This window comes from Castanea sativa, chromosome 11, assembly GCF_040712315.1.
Source record: "Castanea sativa cultivar Marrone di Chiusa Pesio chromosome 11, ASM4071231v1".
Lineage (NCBI taxonomy): Eukaryota > Viridiplantae > Streptophyta > Magnoliopsida > Fagales > Fagaceae > Castanea > Castanea sativa.
In genome coordinates this window covers 694,117-711,050 of record NC_134023.1, presented here as the reverse complement: position 1 = coordinate 711,050, position 16,934 = coordinate 694,117, and the positions used below count along the sequence as shown (strand labels likewise).

Below are 16,934 nucleotides of genomic sequence, written 5' to 3'. Positions count from 1 at the left end.
TCCAATAAGTCATTTGTAATTTTGTTTTATATTTTAGAATGTTGATATTGTGTAGAAATAAAACTTGTGTATTTGTTTTACTTATCTTTGTATTATTTTGTTTTAGATAGCAATGTTAGGATTTGTATAATTTTAAAATAATTGAATAAGTATTAATAAGTTTAACTGAGTTTATTCTTGATATAAGTTGTGAATTCAAAATAATGCATTTTATATCAAGTAATTTATTGCATAACTTTTCAAATGACAAATATATGTTGTAAGTGCACAATTGCACCTGGAGCCAAAGACAACTATGGGCTCAAGCCCAACGAGCCTTAAACAATGAAATTTATAGAGTGTGGATCTGAAATCTAGTTAAGGACACTGGAAACTTAATAAACAGGCTAAGATGTAAAAACACTTGCAAATAGTAAAAGATTATTGCAAAAAAGCTTCCTCGGACATTAGCCGAGGACGGCTTATGTATTATTTCTCTTTCTTTCTTTCTTGAAGATTACAATTCTTAATTTCTTTCTTCGTAATTGATCGATCCCCCTTCTTCTTTGGACTCTACTCCCTTTAAATACTTCTTCTCTTGGTGCTTTATCCACGTGTTGCCCATATCTTCCCCTTCCTCTCTGACACCACCTTCTTCAAGTGTTTTAAATAGTAAATAGTAGGTTTCAATTCTACTGTTCAGGGGTCACTTCTCCATTAATGCGGCCAGGGAGATAAGTGCAAGATCTTTAATGTGGAGGTGACAGCTTTTTCTAAGATATTTCTCTAACACCGGTGCCTCTAAAGGGTACAGGGATCCCCCCTTTAACCAACAGTCCTTCTAGAGCTCTGTCTTGATCTCTCTAGCGAATCTTCGAGTCCTCCTAGGTCTATCCGAGGAGAAACTCACCCTCAAATGTATCCTCGGACCCTCGGCGTATAGGCCGATTTGCAGTATTAACAGGCTTTTAATCAAGAACAGATTGGCCTTCCTTATTAGAGCCCAAAGACCCAAATGTCTGCTCGGGTCCTTTTACTCTCCACACATGTTGTTTTCTTTACAAAAATAAAAAATAAAAAATAAATTCATGTGAAAAATACGGGTCAACCCGACCCGACCTGCAACCTAATTGACCCAAACCTATTTTTAACCCGCTTAAAATGACCAATTTTTGACTCGTAACTTGACCCGCAACCTGATTGACCTGACCTGACCCACCTGTTTTTCCATGTCTAAGGGTGAGGAACGGAGCAATTAACTGGGGAGACTTGAGGATTTTTATTTGGATAAACTTGAGAATAAAAAAAATAAAAAAAAAATTGATTTGAAGATAAACGTGAGGATGATTTTTTTTAAAGGGAAAAAAAACAACAGCAACAATAACAAACGTGGGTTTTTTTTATAGAAACATGGGTTTTTATTTTCATTAGGTTTTTTGTTTTCAACTTATAAAAAGAAGTTAAAAACAGTTTAAATAAATTGTAATATATATCTATTTATTTCTTTTTCTTCTTTTTGGATAAACTTGAGGATGTTTAAAAAAAAAATTGATTTGAAGATAGCGTGAGGATGATTTATCTTTTTAAAGGAAAAAAAAAATAACAACAAACATATAGTTGTTTTGAAAAAGTGAGTTAGTGGGAGAGTGATTCTATTTTGTAGAAAATGTTTTAGGCGAGAGTTAGAGATATATTTTTTTCTATGTTATCTTCAAGTTTTGTCCCTACTTAACCGTAGGCTAAAGGGGTATTTTGGAACAAAAACAAATTAGGTCCAAATAAGGAAAACTCCTTAAATAGTAGTATAGATAGATACAACATCATTTTCTTTATTTTAAACTTTATTTAATTAAAATATCAAATTTTAGACTAAAGTTCTTCTCATACTAGCGTAACAAATTCAAATCTAACATAACAAAGATATAAAAAAGATCTACCAGACGGCCAAATGAAAGGCCCAAAAAGATTTGAAGACAATCCTAAATTAGAATTCACAAATTCACCACAACGAACAATCCCATATTGCTTCTCTCAGCAAGTGAAGATAAGCTACATTCTGTTATGTTTTCTTTTCACAGTACATCAAACATCAAAAAATTTATGGATTTTAGAAAATATTTGCTCTGGGACATTGTCTGCCTTAGCATAATGGTCATGACTTTTACTAGGATTCACGTATCAGAAGACGTATCAAAAGACAATCATCAAAATGAAAAGAATGAACAGCAATCATTATGGATACAGTATATTCACCCTTTGTCATCCATTGTAGGTTCTGTGGCTACTACTTTTGCGAGCGAGTTATTTGGACGTAAGTACGTTCTTGTGGTCAGTAACACACTAATGATATTCAGTTCATATGAAAAAGTAGAAGTAATCACTGTCATAGGCCTAGCGGCCTTCACTACTTCTATTCCCCTGTTCTTGTCCGAGGCAGCTGCACCAAAACACAATGGAACCTTCATCAATTTGCTGTATTTCACCATTTCAATTGCACACCTACTCGAACAGGCCATTGAAATAAAATTAGATACGGTATGATTTAAATTAAATTATAAACTTGCAAAGAATTGAGCGAAAGGTCTAAATTGTAATTAACGTCGCTATAATTTTAAATTGATGTGTTGTGTTTTCTTTTAGTAAATGTCTTCTGGGCCCAAATAATCAATTAATATATATATAAAAGCAGAAACCTCACGTAGAAGAGCACGAAGTTTTGCCAAGTGGCATTCTCTTTGAAAAGATAATTGATTTTCTTTTTTTGAAATAAAATACTTCATTTTTAATTTAGTACACTTATTAGATGCCACATCAGTTATTTAATAACTCAACAGATTTTAATTAGTAATAAATAATACTAATGGATAAGATAGAGGGGTGTTAATTATTAAAAACTCTTTGTTTTCCTTATTCCTCCATCGTAAGTTTTTCTTATGTTTATGCTTACTCCTCTTCCCTTATAACTAAATGCCTACTCTTCCTAAACCACTACATGCCTTCTCCTATGCCTATGTTGCTAAATTACCGATTCTATGTTCTATAATTTGCACAAACCGAAATAACATTTAGATTATTTAAAAACACATAAAATCATATAAAAATCACCAAATTAGAGTTTAAAATTATAACTAAATTTTTAAAAGAAATTTAGGCACATTTGCACAAAAATTCCATATAACTAAGTCACAATTAGGAATATTGGACAATTTTTCCTTTGTATAAATAAAAGGGTCCCAATGGGATAAGGGGGTTAACAATTTTCTCTCCAAAACATTTGTTGTAGGAACACAAAAGTTTTCTATTGTAGACTTTTCACGATTAAAGAACATGAATTGTCAACTAATCAAACTAGAGTTTTTAGTACCTACAGCAATTTCACAACATCAAGAACAAATCCCAGTGTATACAATGTCAAATTTCATAGTCTCCTGTTACATCAAATGAGTGTTTAATTTTTCTCGCAAAGTATTGAATAGTAAAGCTTCTGGGTCTTAGTCTCAATTACAACTCTCAATCATGTTGGACTTGGATGATACCTATCAACAACGTATCATTATGAGATGCAGAAAAAATTTGGAGTGTATACAACGTTTAGTGTGAATGGGAAGAAATTTCATCCAATTCCAATTGGTTACATTAGTAAGGGACCTATTCCAATTTAATGTTTCTAGAATTTTGTATACAAGTAATAATCAAGGAAACTTCCATCTAAAATAAGTCGAACTTTTGGCAAGAGAGAAAATTGATGTCTAGACAAATCAAGCTAAGGCCGACCAAAATGGACTATATTCTTAATTTCTTATCTCTATTTGTTTCATATACAAGACTTATAGTCAATGCTTAGCGTATAAAAGTTGAACATCTTATCTAAAGTCCATCCTCTGAAAGCTTGAGAAATAATTCATTTAAAAAAACACAATATATAAATTATAAAGGAATCAAAGAAAAATTGTCAAATATAATGAAAATTTAATCTATGCTTAAATTTTTATAAGGATGAACACAATAGCAATATCCTTTTTTTAAAAAAATAAAGATAAAAAAAATCTATACTTATTTTGTACGTATGATAAAGTCCTATCACAAAGTTTTTTGAGACTCATGTTGATTAGTGATTAGCAATTATAAAGGAATAATCATGAATATATATATATATATATATATATATATATATATGTAGAGATCTCATGTGGGAGTGCGTGAGATCTTGCCAAGTAACACTCTAATTTTGCATTTTGCATTTTTTTTTTACCTCTTTCATTAAGTGTTTTTTACTATTACACAAAAGTTTACATTAACTTATTTTACTGTTATCTCATTAGTCCCTTATTAATTGCCTAAACTTACATCATACATTTTTCTCTTTCTCATGTCTTTTAGCATTCCCACCGTTTTAATATTTTTTTTAAAAGTAAAAAAATAATAGTTAAGGACTAATGGTAATAACTTACCAGATAAGGCCTTGGAGAGAGATAGAGAGACATAAAAATGTTGTGGATTGTTAAATAAAACGCATTGTTTTACTATAAAATCAAAACACATTGTTTCACTATAAAATACCTGAGACTGATAAAACATTTGAAAGAGAGAGAAAGACAAATCTAAGGGGATGTTGCCTCCGTCATATTGGCCTCCCACCACCATCAAGACCTTAAACCTGTACGGGTTTTTTTTTTTTTTTTCTTCTTAAATTAGGAGATTAAATATGATTTAGGTTTAGGTAATTTGGTTGGATAGTCTTTGTTTTGGGTATATAAGTAGAGAGAATATTTGGTACGCAATGTAAAGCCATATTCTACCATGGTTTGAAATTATCTATAAGACACGTGCATATTCATTTGTCCACACCATGTTTTAATGTTTCACTATCAATGAGTGGAAGACAGTGAGAGAGTTGGACATACTTTTATTTCATAGTATTAAATATGTGAACACAACACAAATTATTTGATTTTCACGGTCCTGTTACTCTTTTGCATTTATTTTTTGTTTCATGATTTTAAAAAAAACTTATTTTTAGGATGAAAAATTAATCTTACCTTGAGAAGGCTATAAATATGCAGTGAAACAACAGTTATAAATTGCACACACATAACCATTATAATTATTCAGTTCAAGGAATGAGTAAATATATATATATATATATATATATATATAAGTAGAGACCTCATGTGGGAGAGCACGAAGTTTTGCCAAGTAGCCCTCTATTTGAAAAGATAATTGAATTTTTTTTTGAAATAAAATACTTCATTTTTAATTTATTACACTTATTAGATGTCACATCAGTTATTTACTAACTCAACAGATTTTAATTAGTAATAAATAAGACTAATAGATAAGATAGAGGGATGTTAATCATCAAAAACTTTTTTTTTCCTTATTCCTCCATCCTAAGGTTTTCTTATGTTTATGCCTACTCCTCTTCCCTTATAACTAAATGTCTACTCTTCCTAAACCACTACATGTCTTCTCCTATGCCTATGTTGCTAAATTACCGTTCTATGTTCTATAATTTGCATAAACTGAAATAACATTTAGATTATTTATAAACATTTGAAATCATATAAAAATCATCAAATTAGTGTTTAAGATTATAACTAAATTTTTAAAAGAAATCTAGACACATTTGCATAAAAATTCCATGTAACTAAGCCACACTTAAGAATATTGGACCATTTTTCCTTTGTATAAATAGAAAGGTCCTAATGGGATGAGGGGGCTAACAATTTTCTCTCCAAAACATTTATTGTAGGAACAAAAAAGTTTTCCATTGTAGACTTTTCACGATTAAAGAACATGAATTGCCAACTAATCAAACTAAAGTTTTTAGTACCTACAGCAATTTCACAACATCAAGAACAAACCCCAGTGTATACAATGTCAAATTCCATAGTCTCATGTTACATCAAATGAGTGTTTAATTTTTCTCGCAAAGTATTGAATAGTAAAGCTTTTAGGTCATAGTCTCAATTACAACTCTCAATCATTTTTGACTTGGATGATACTTGTCAACAACATATCATTATGAGATGCAGAAAAAATTTAGAGTGTACACAACATTTAGTATGAATGAGAAGAAATTTCATCTAATTCCAATTGGTTAGGTTAGTAAAGGACCTATTCCAATTTAATGTTTCTGGAATTTTGTATACAAATAATAATTAAGGAAAATTGATGTCTAGACAAATCAAGCTAAGGCCAACCAAAATGAACCATATTCTTAATTTCTTATCTCTATTTGTTCCATATACAAGAATTATAATCAATGCTTGGCATATGAAAGTTGAACATCTTATCTAAAGTCCATCATCTAAAAGCTTGAAAAAAAATTCATTAAAACTAACACAATATATAAATTATAAAGAAATCAAAGAAAAATTATCAAAAGTAATGAAAATTCAATCTATGCTTAAATTCTTATAAGGATGAACACAATAGCAATATCCTTTTTTAAAAAAATAAAGATAAAAAAATCTATTCTTATTCTGTACGTATGATAAAGTCCTATCACAAAATTTTTTAAGACTCATGTTGATTAGTGATTAGAAATTATAAAGGAATAATCATGAATATATATATATATATATATATATATATATATATATATTTATATATATATAAGTAGAGATCTCATGTGGGAGTGCGTGAGGTCTTACCAAGTAACGCTCTAATTTTGCATTTAGCATTTTTTTTTTTACCTCTTTTATTAAGTTTTTTTTTACTGTTATCCAAAAGTTTACATTAACTTATTTTACTGTTATCTCATTAGTCTTTCATTAATTGCCTAAGCTTACATCACACATTTCTCTCTTTCTCATGTCTTTTAGCATCCCCACCATTTTAATATTTTAAAAGAAGTAAAAATAATAATAATTAAGAACTAATAGTAATAACTAACCAGATAAGAGCTTGGAGAGAGATAGAGAGACATAAAAATGTTGTAGATTGTTAAATAAAATACATTGTTTCTCTATAAAATCAAAACGCATTGTTTCACTATAAAAGACCTGAGACTGACAAAACATTTGAAAGAGAGAGAAAGACAAATCTGAGGGAACATTGCCTCTGTCATATTGGCCTCCCACCACCATTAAGACCTTAAATCTCTACGGGTATTTTTTTTCTCTTTTTAAATTAGGAGATTAAATATGATTTAGGTTTGGGTAGTTTGGTTTGATAGTTTTTGTTTTGGGTATATACGTAGAGAGAATATTTGGTACGCAATGTAAAGCCATATTCTACCATGGTTTAAAATCATCTATAAGACACGTGCATACATACTTGCTCACACCATGTTTTAATGTTTCACTATCAATGAGTGAAAGACAGTGAGAGAGTTGGACATACTTTTATTTCATAGTATTAAATATGTGAACACAATACAAATTATTTGATTTTCACGGTCCTGTTAGTCTTTTGCATTTATTTTTTTGTTTCATGATTTTAAAAAAACTTAATCTTACCTTTCTTTTTTAGGGTGAAAAATTAATCTCACCTTGAGAAGGCTATAAATATGTAGTGAAACAACAGTTATAAATTACGCACACATAACCATTATAATTATTTGATTCAAGGAATGAGTAAAAAAAAATTGGAGGAATATTGTAGAATAAAAGTTGTTACAAAATGTCTTTCTCTCAAAGACCTCATGCAAGAGTGCATGAGGTCCTGCCAAGTGGCACTCTAATTTTGCATTTATCCTTTTTTTACCTCTTTTATTAATTTTTTTTTTATTGTTATCCAAAAGTTCACATTATTTAATTTTACTGTTATCTCATTAATATCTCATTAATTGCCTAAGCTTATACCACACACCTTTCACTATTCTTCATGTCTTTTAGCATACCCACTGTTTTAATGTTTCAAAAACAATAAATAAATAAATAAGAGCGGGGCTAATAGTAATAGCTAATGAGATAAGACTCTAAAGAGAGACAAAGAGACACAAAAATGTTGTGAATTGTTAAATAAAATGCACTATTTCACTATATATTACCAAATTAAAAGACCTGAAACTAACAAAACATTTGAAAGAGAGAGAAAGAGAAATCTGAGGGGTCACCACCTCTGTTAAGCTAACCTCCCACCACCATCAAGACACTGAAACCCCTACGAGTAATCTTTTTTTCTTTTTAAATTAGGGGCTTAAATATGATTTAGGTTAGGTAATTTGGTTAGTTAGTTTTTGTTTTGGGTATATAAGTAGAGAGAATATTAGGTGCACAATGTAAAGTCATATTCTACCATAGTTTAATTTTAAATCATCTATAAGACACATGCATACACACTTGCTCACATCATGTCTTAATGTCGCACTATCGATGAGTGAAAGATAGTCAGAGAGTTGGGTATACTTTTATTTCATAGTATGAAATATGTAAATACAACACAAATTAGTTTATTTCATGGTCTCATTACTCTTTTGTTTTTGTTTTTTGGTTTCATGATTTTTTTTTTTAAAAATAATCTTACCTTAAGAAGGTTACAAATATGCAATGAAGCTACTAAACCAATTTTTAATATCTCAAAATGTATATGTTTCTTTACTCTAATTTAGTTTACTTTTTCTTTATAATTTATGTATAACATTATTCAAAAGTGTTTTACATAAAATATCATAAAATTATATGTGCATCGCACGGACAACTTACTAGTTTCATTAATAATGAATGTTATATTCCTCATACTATATGAGGCCTACACATGTAATTTTCTAAAAAAATAAAAGTAAAATTTCTAAATCTCAGTCCATGTAATTATGAGCGGACTCATACTATTGCCAGAAGCTTAATCTCTTTTATTTTTCTTCAAGGGCTACTTCAAGAATATATTGAAGGGCTACTTCAAGGTTTTGAAAATGAACCGCCAAGTTCGCCTTAGCCTATTAGGTGGGGTCCTAATCCACGCAAGCTCATAGTTGATAGGCCACCCTTTTATCACCTATCAAAACCAGGTATTTCATGTGTTCCTAAGTCCATTGAGTATTAGGTTGGTAATTTAACAAAGTCGGAGTTCTCTACGACTATCATGCTTTCAATCATAGATTTTGTATTAGAATCCTACTTCATAGAAAAGAAGGGCAGGAGGTTTGTGGTGCTCCTAAGGCTGGGCCTAGTTGGACTAAGCTTGGGAGATGAAGGTATTATGGCATACATTGGTGGAACAGGAAGCTTCATAAAATGGGCTGGATGATGAAACAATGTCGTGGTTTAGAAAAATGATGGAGGAAGATATTGAGCCGGTTTTTGTGATGGATTGATCAGAATTTATAAAAGTTGTAGGGGTGGTTGGGTGGTGTTGGTTTGATTTCTATGTGAGAAAGAAACAAAAGATTATATGATTAGTAAATCAGAAAACACTTCTCCTCAATAGCAACACCACCCTTACCCTCATCATTACCCTTCCTTTTACCTTTATCTCGTTTTTCTTATTTTTCTTCATATCTTCATTTTCTTTTTAATTGAGTATTTTATGAAAAGTTATTAGTTTTTTCCAATATTTCAATTGGCTACTTGTTGAGCACTTTTTTCGTAAAACCATCAATTTCATTTTTTTTTTAACAACTTTAGCTTCCATTAAATTGGTTTCTTTGTACTAATAGTCTAACACCACCATGATAATTTCAAAATCATGAATACTAACCATGTTATTGGCATGTTAGATGTCTTTCATGCAAAAAATGGTCAAATTTCTTTGAAGCTATTTTATATGAGTGGAGTATTTTAAATAAAAATAAATTTAAAAAAAAAACTTATAAACTTTGAATTGTGTCATTTCTATTGAATACCTCAATCCAATCTCAAATATATTCTTTTCAAATCTCGTTCAAATCCACAGTCCACAAAAATATGGCCTAATTTAGGGCCAACCCAACATATTTGGGGTTATACACAAATGTAAAATGTATTATTACTTAATTTTTTGAATGCAACAAATAAATTAGAAAAAAGAACCAAACCTTTTTATATAATAGTAATAGCCTCGCACAATGCACCGATAATGCTATAAGCTGTTATGTGAAAATTAAAGCTTATATATAATGTTCAAAATATCCTAAAGTAAGAACATGAAGAAATGTTGTGATAACATGAAAAGGTTTAGATAAAATAGATTGCTTTAAACACAATTTTTAAAACTACAAATAAGCATTTGGCAAAACTGTGAAAAAAAGAGAGAGTGTGTTTTCTATTTTGAAAGTTACAATAAGTGTTGGATTACACTAATATAAAATACCAGTTGTTTTGGTTGTAAATTAAATTAAGGATTTGTGGCCATTTTTTATATAATCAACATTTATTTTAAGGAAAATATTTAATGAATTATAACAATTTGCATTAATAATAATAATATTTTTATTTAATAGTGTAACGACAACAAGTACTCTTTCACTTTTTTTTTTTTTAATAATAAAAAGGTAGACATTTTTATCAAAAGATGAAATCGGAGGTGTAAATATATAAATGGGTATTTTGTAGGCAAAGACAAGTACACAAAGTAGTATGTTCAAGTTTAGTCTAACAACCGTGCATTCTTGGTGCGGTAGTTACTCCTATAAGTGCTTGTGAGGTGTGGAGGGTAAGGGGCGGAGTTCAAATCTCTAGGAAAGAGCTTCACATGCATATATACTTGGATTACCCTAGAGTAGAATTTCTATCTTTTATAATAATAATAAAATGTCTAGTCTACAACATAGCAATACAGTTACACAACTTGGCTGCGTTACTCCATGTAGATCTTGATGCCAGGGAAAGGTAGCTTCTGTTTCTTTAACTATGTCTATGTCTATGTGTGTGTTTGTGTTTGCTAATACAAATGCAATGCAATGCAAGTTGTGTTCTTTTTTTAATTTCAGACTTTTATTTTTTGCCCAATATGCAATGCAATGCAGCAAACACCATGGGTTTCATTCAGTTGACTACTTGAGTTTTACCTTTTCCTTAACGCACTATGCTTTTTGTTGAAGATACCAGCTAATTCAAAGTGTAATTATTACGTACCTACTATTCAATATTCATGCTATGCTGTTGTTTTTCTTCTTCTTCTTCTTCCTCATTACTTCAACTATCCTTTCCTTTTCTTTCTTTCTTTTAGCAGAGTTTGTTAAGTTGGTGCAACTATAAATCCTTTCACATTCTCATATTCATTTCCTCTTCTTCTTCTCAGTGACTGACTCTCATTTTTCAACTATATATATACTGCTGGATTGGATTAAAAGGCGCAAAGTGGAATAGGATGAGTTAGAAAACATAGAGGAACGACTTCAACCATCAACATCACATTCATCCTTACAACCACAAACATTAAGAGGTGTAATATTTCTCCCCTTTTTTTTCCTCATCTCTCCATCTAATCTAAATATTTACATGCCTGCTCTGCTACTTTGTATTTACACATTGGATGGATACTCCAGATGCTAACCCAAACTATGTCTATGTGTGTGCTACTTTCTGTATTCTTTTGAATCTCCTTTTGGAAAATGAAAAAAAAAATTCAAAATTATTGGATGTGCGTTGAATTGAATTATATTTAACATGTTATTTGTTTGGCAGATGCATCCATTATGAAGGATGTATGTACACATCCATATGGTTCTTTTAAAGAAATGTGTACACTTTGTGGCCAAAGGTTGCAGGCCGAATTTGGTGTGGCATTGGGCTACATTCATGAGGTAAAGACTATTTGGCAGAGTTGTGAATTTTGGTTATCCTTCACTGCATGTTGGAATTTGGAAGACAATATCTCTAATACTTGTGAAATTTTCAATTTGTCAAGGTATCATCCACTTTCAATGAGCTGTCACTTCTTATTCACGTAGTAATGATCCCCTAATATGAAATTATTTTTCAAATTACAACTGGAGAGATGCAAACCATCTTTGAACTTATAAATCCATACCTATTCAATAATATAGTAACAAAATTATAGTGATGATCTCTTTTTGTTTCAAATTGTAATTTGTTTAAGCTTGAACACTATTGCAGGGACTAAGGCTTCACAATGCTGAAATTGTCAATTTGAAAGAAGCAGACGGGAAGAATTTATTATGCCATAAGAAGCTTTACTTGGTTCCTGCTAAATTCTACTGAGCTTACAGATCTAGCATCAGAAGAAGAATATTTAAAGAAAAAAAAACATATTCTTTGCAAGGTATTTCTGTTACCTTTATATTTTATTATACTTTGGTAGTGTGCTTAGCATTTTTTTTATATCACTGTTTTCAGGTATCATGGTGACATTCCTTCTTTGTTTGTATAATCTTCTCTAATTAGCTTGGCTAGATACTATTGTAACATCATCATGTTGTAGAACTTTTAGAAGTCAACATGAACAATTACCGTTCGGTTTCGAATCTGTTGATGATAGTTTTATTTGAGTGCTTTCAATTTGTCAATGGAATGTTCAGATTTCTAACCAAAGGTAGGTAAAACTCCCAAAGAAATGAAAAGGATATGGTTTATTGCTTATGCAGTCATATGTCGTAAACTCACCAAAATTATGAATCACCTGGAAGTTTTGAGGGATTTGCTGGTGGAATCTTTTGTTCCTGCAGAATGTTGCGGCCCTTGTGGGAAGCACTACCTTCACTTGTTTGCGCGTTTTTTGTTCCCCCCCCCCCCCCCCCCCCGGCGCCAAAAAAACCCTTCTTTTAAAGAAAGATTGGCAGGATTTATATTTTATGCTCAAGGCAAGCTTAAATAATGTCTTTATTTGTAATATCACCATGAGAGTTTTTGTTCTGTAAGGCATGCAGTGAACTACAGATAGGAAAGGTTTGGTACTTATAGGGAAAAATTCCTATCATGGTATTCATTTTGCATGAATATGTGTTAAAAAAATATAGAGCATTAAGCACCCATCACTTAAAAAGAAAATTTATTTAAGAATAATGACTTCCTCACTGTTTGTGTCCTTGTCCCCTATAGACCTTGGAAACTAAATAGAGGCTCTCTTATTAATTTATTTGATTATCAAATTGGCTTTTGGTTTCACTATATCTGCTCTTCTGCAGAAGATGTGTATTTATTCTGTTTTAAAATATTTATTATCTAATTCTTTTGGTTTTGATTGCACCGTCTATTTTTTGATATTATGGGCATTTGAGTGACTTGATGTGCTTCTGGCCTTATGGTATTCAAAAATTATGAAATGGACAGATGTCACAAAAGCCAGCCTCTTATGGTGAACTTTATGCAAATTGACATGAAGAAGAAGCTACCTATCAAAAAAAAAATATATATATATATATATATATAGATATGACAAAGCTAAGGCCCTTTGTTCGCACATTTTTAAAAGAAGCAAGTGAAATGTTTGAGATGTACATTTATACAATGGGTGATCAGCACTATGCATCGGAAGTGGCTAGATTGCTTGATCCTCAAGGAGAGTACTTCAGTGATAAGGTGATTTCATGTAAGCATGGCACCCAAGAACATCAAAAGGGTCTTTGATATCTTGCTTGGGCAAAAAAGTGCTGTTCTGATTCTTGATGATACAGAAGATTTAGGCACATCCTTGATCAGCTGAATATCTCTGCTTACCCAATTTTTGTTTCACATGATAATACTTTTGATCTTACTGTTTTACCCACAAAAAGAAGAGGAAGTTCTTTCAAAATAATGAGTCCTCTTATTTGTAGGGAAGAGAATCAGATTAAGGAAATGGGCAATTTTATCATTATTTGAAGTATGTAGTAGTTTCATTCTCAGAGGTTCTTTTCTAGTTTTCACATTTTTTGTCCTTGTACATATAAAAGCCCAAATTTGGAAGATTTGCAGCTTACATCATGGTGGTGAAGACTCTTTTCCTATTAAAGCATTGTTTACTTTACTATGAAAATTTTCACCTCATTACTTATACTACCGAGCTAGACTAGTTATTTTTGTTTATAGTCAATGATACATCACTATAGAAATCAGCTGTTAGAAGATTTCAAGGGATTGAATAGCAGTCCTTTTACATCAATGAGGTAGTATGTTTTATTGGATCAGAAAGCCAACCTCAATATGCAGAATTTTGGCACACTGGAGCACTCAAATTGGATCAGACAGATTTTGTGGTCACAATTGTTCAGTGTATTTCTCTTTTTATTATGGTGGAAGGAGGCTACCATTTTTGCTATGATGTGAGGTACTGTATGGGTGCAGTCCCTTTATATTCAAATTCATTCTACTTATGGGTAACTGGGTGTAAAAGGGTAATGGATACTGTTAGTCATGAACTCGTGAGAAATTAAGAGTAGAGCATGGTGCAGGAGCATAGCTTTAGCTGATATGGGTCATTGAATTTATGCGTCCAGGTTTTGGCCTACATTGAAACTTTGGTACCCCAAATGGATTAGATATCGAATTAGATGTATGAGTGTTGAGTCCTATATCAGGCATTTACTAGGTTGATTTGGACTATGTAAGCAATTATGAGAAGCCCAATTGTAACTTGACTAGTCATTTTTGGAGTATAGCACATATGTGGCTAATGCTTCCTTAGGTTGTGACAAATGGTAATAGATTCAACCCAGTAACATCACTGTAGCCCAATGTGGGCCCTGATGAGGATGCTAGGTTTTTTTTTTTATCAAAGAGGATGCTGGTTATTTAAGTGGGGACATTGCGGTACCTTAAATGGATCAGATATTGGATTAGATTGTGTGAGTGTTGAGTCTCAAATCAGTTGTGTGCTGGGTCAGTCTGAGCTATATAAGTGATTACAATAACTTGACTAGTCATTTTGAGGTATAACATATATGTGGCTAGGAGCTTACTTGGGTCGTGAAAAAAACACTACTAGCTCTATGCAGTTATGGTTTGCTAATCATGCTATCGTTTACTTTTGGTGTCTCTGAAAACGTGTTTGAAGTTGAAACGTCAAACATATAGACAATGAAGTCCAAATAGAATGAGCTAGAACTCGAGTATGAATTTGAAAGAGCGAAGGTGCCATTGTAGTTTGCATCTTTGTTTGTTCATGCTGTCTTTGATAAAATGACAGAGTTGGCAGAGTTAAGGAATGTGGTGTTCTACCCTGCTGATGTGAGTAATGCTCATTTGAAAATTTGAAAATCTGTCTGAAGCCATTGAAGGGAAATTTGAAAGTATTTCCTAGTACCAGCTTGCATGTGGTTCATTCTTTTATGTGTAATTTTTTTTTTTTTGGATAATATATGTGTACTTATTCAGTTATTCTTATGATATAGGTGCATAGAGAAATGATATCTATTATTTGTTCAAATTCATTTCCATGGCCTTTGAACTTGCAATTTATCTTATAGGTTTACGTGTCTGCAATCATCCTGTTACCATAAGCTTGACGTAAATGTTTTTTACTATTGTAGGTATGGCCAAAGAACAAGGAGAATTTAATAGCAATGGAAAAATACCTTTTCTTTGCTTCAAGTTGCCATGGCTGTAAATCTCTTGCTGAGTTGAAGAGGGATGAAAATGAGACTGCTGGAGCACTTGCAACTGTGCTTAAGTTCTTAAGCAAATCCATGATATGTTATTTTATGTATGTCCCTCTTTGTTTCTCTTATTGATATTAGCTGTTAAATTTGTTGTGTGATAAATTCTTGTGTTTGGGAACCTTCTTCCAGGAACTTAAGGACAATCTTGTTGACAGAGATGTGAGGCAGGTAATTTATTTCTTGACAACTGAAACATGACCAATTTGTTATTCTAAGTTGCTTTCACTGGTCTGATCTTTTGTTGTCCATTCCTGGCCCCTGGTGGCAAGCATCTCTACGTAAGTGTAAATTTAACATTCCTGTCACAAGGATGATATTAACTTTGTCCCAATGGGACTAGAAAAACTGCACAATTAATGGTGTTTGTGTTAAGGTATTAAATCTGGCTCATATAGTGTTTTAGATATCTGTAAACTTCTTAATTACCACTACTTGTTCTGCCTTGGTTCCACTTAGTCTGGCATGTGTTCTGGCATATTGAGTGTAACCTAGTCTAAATTATGCATCCTGCTTTTGTTTTGGATTAGTAGTGAAGATCCATTCTCAGTAAAACATTACTTAAGGCAGGCTGATGGTTATTATAAATATTGATTGGACACCATGTGTTCCTCTCTCTGATCACGAACTAGTTTTTAAAATATTTTGTGGTCACTTCAGTAATATTTGTCTGTTGATTCCCTTGTGATAAACTTTTGCCTGTTTTCCTAAAAACTTTAAAAAGGAGAATTATGGACCAGTTGGTTTTTCTTTATGAAGATTCATATAGATAAAGATATTCTTTCTGCAGATGCTGTAAACAGTTAAGAAGGAAGTTCTGAAGGGGTGTAAAATTGTGTTCAGCCATGTGTTTCCCACCAGAGACCAGGCTGAAAATCAACCTCTATGGAAGATGGCAGAATAGCTGGCAGCTGCTTGTGTGACAAAGCTTGATTCATCTGTGACACAACTGGTCTCAAAAGAAGTTGGAACTTGGAACAGAGAAGTCTCGATGGGCAGTGAAACAGAACAAGTTTTTGGTCCTTCCTCGGTGGATAGAAGAGTCAAATTATAGGTGGCAAAAGCAACCTGAAGAGAACTATTCTGTCAACAAAATGAAGAGCCAATAACTCATTCTTTTGTAGCAATGCTCACCATTTTGTTGTAAAATAAGTTATAGAAAAGGCGGATGCAGCAGGTTTGATGATTTAAAATCACCTAATAGGTTCAAAATGAAAAATAGTGGTAATTAATTATCTGGGAAAGTAAATGCTGGATCCTGATCTATTTTTGTTGTATATAAATTAAATATCTGTATTCTCTTTTAGTGAGATTCGAAGTAACTGGGAAACACTAGGCTAATGGTGTGAGACACCAGGACTAGCCTACTAGCAGTAAACTATCAAGAGCCTCGGGTGACCGCTAATTTTTATCTTGCCATAAAATTTCATGCCAGTATCAAGTGGAGTTCTCTCCTATTTCATGGTCATTTCCTAGTTATGATGTTAAGACCTCTAAA

General features: G+C 31.9%; 1 pseudogene; it reads left to right on the top strand.

Moving 5' to 3' along the window:
- Positions 1 to 2,127: 2,127 nt before the first annotated feature.
- Positions 2,128 to 16,657, top strand: LOC142615431 (RNA polymerase II C-terminal domain phosphatase-like 4; annotated as a pseudogene).
- Positions 16,658 to 16,934: the final 277 nt, after the last annotated feature.